At 39.6% G+C, this 1868-nt stretch overlaps 2 non-coding genes across 2 annotated transcripts; one reads left to right on the top strand and one right to left on the bottom strand.

The window, feature by feature from the left end:
• Nucleotides 1-642: 642 nt before the first annotated feature.
• Nucleotides 643-724, top strand: Trnas-uga. The gene has a single exon. It is a non-coding gene; the product is annotated as a tRNA-Ser (tRNA).
• Nucleotides 725-1430: 706 nt separating this feature from the next.
• Trnas-cga lies at nt 1431-1512 on the bottom strand. The gene has a single exon. It is a non-coding gene; the product is annotated as a tRNA-Ser (tRNA).
• Between the last annotated feature and the right edge of the window lie 356 nt (nt 1513-1868).

Raw genomic sequence — 1868 nt, 5'->3', positions numbered from 1 at the left:
GGGTGTACCTAATAAAGTGAACGATACCGTAGCGCCGTGGGGGTTAATCCTACGACGACTTCATGTGTATAAAAAATGTAGATCATCATTAGATCTACTCAGGGAAAAAAGGAAAAAAATCTAGCCCAAGCGGTTCAAGAGTTATTGCATTTTTAAAAAACACGTAGTGCCATAAGAATGCACTGAAAAAAGGGGGGTGTACCTAATAGTTTGGTGGGTACTGTATATTGAGAGAGATTGATTTATGTTATCTACCAACCAACCCTATATCAGCAGCCAATTTCAATCGTCGCTGTGAAGGCAATGCAATTCTGTAATATTCATTGAGTATTCGATATAGATTTATAGTTTAATTGATCAGACTTGATTCCCCATTGTTTTTGAATATCTACTACTAATGAACTAATAATTACGTCATATGCTATTAATCTTGGCGGGACTCGGACCCGCAATTTTCGGATAACTACTTTCATAGAAGTCCGACGCCTTATCCATTAGGCCACACGACCTACACGAAGAAAAAAAGTACTAGGAATTCGAATTTCTCATTTTACCTGCTATTCAAAAGTAAAACGAGAGATAAAACCGAAATTTAGGTAAACCAAAATAGTAATTATCACTGTATTGTCTGTAAATTCAGGGGCAGTTGTGGCCGAGTGGTTAAGGCGATAGACTTGAAATCTATTCCTCTCTGAGGGCGTAGGTTTGAACCCTACCAACTGTGTTGCAATGATGTTGATTTCATTTGTTAGTATTTTCTTATGAAGAAATCATTTTCAATTGTTTACTATTATCTCATATTTACGCAAGATTACAAAAATGAACTGTGCAGTCCCTAGTGGAACAAGATATCTTCATACGATCTTGAAGATAGCGATACATCTATTGGAAATTCGGGAAATCGCTGAAATAGCATTTTTAAACTTGGTAACCTTTGTCAGCAACAATTACTTCTCAGCGCAACTAATTCTGCTGTTTAACAGGTGAACTCTGACTCTTTCATCCTCCTCTGCCGTCTTCACTGGTTCCCGGAGCAACAACGCGCTGACTTCAAGACGCTGGTCATGATGGTAACGTGCATTCTTGGAACCGTGTACTTGTTGTCTCTCATCTACTTTCAGAAACTATCTAAACCTGGCTTACGATCACAGACCTCGACTTCGATGAACCTGACTGTTCTTAGCACTCGGACGGGCCACTGTGAAGAGGATGCCTTATCTAGGGTCACTTTGGTGCTTGGTTGGTCTTGACTTGTCTTGTCCAAGGCCATCACATATATTAAAGACCTAAAGACCTTTCGTTCTTGTCTCACTCTGTACTCCCCTACTGATTTAAAACTTGCTGTTCTCCCAAAAAATGAACAGAAATTACTTGTAGCGTCACTTCATCAAATGTTGTGTCTTTCCATTCACCAATTTAATGCCACAAAACGCAGATAGTAGGATTCGAACCTAAGCTTCAAGATAGTAACTGATTTCGAGTCAGTCACCTTAACCACTCGGCCATATCTGCATTAAAATTCGTTGAAAAATATTTGGAAATGATCAGTACCTTTTTACAGTGAAAAATATTTAATGAAAAAATTACAGTGGCCCGTAAAATATCGAATTCAGGCTGTCCGCGTTATTAGTACGGCGCTCTAACCAACTGAGCTAACAGGCCTCACATTAACAACTGGTCAAGAATGATGGAAAATCGTTATCCCTCCAAAAAAATCAAATGTAGAGAGTATGACAGTGAAGGGATTCGAACCCTTGCCTCCAAATAGATTGGTGCCTTAACCCAGCGCCATAGACCACTCGGCCACTCTATCATTGTTGTTGTCGACCTAAGCTCCAAGATAGAAACTGATTTCGAGTCAGTCGCCT

The sequence above is a fragment of the Daphnia pulicaria genome, chromosome 1, assembly GCF_021234035.1.
Source record: "Daphnia pulicaria isolate SC F1-1A chromosome 1, SC_F0-13Bv2, whole genome shotgun sequence".
Lineage (NCBI taxonomy): Eukaryota > Metazoa > Arthropoda > Branchiopoda > Diplostraca > Daphniidae > Daphnia > Daphnia pulicaria.
This window is presented reverse-complemented; position numbering and strand designations above follow the sequence as displayed.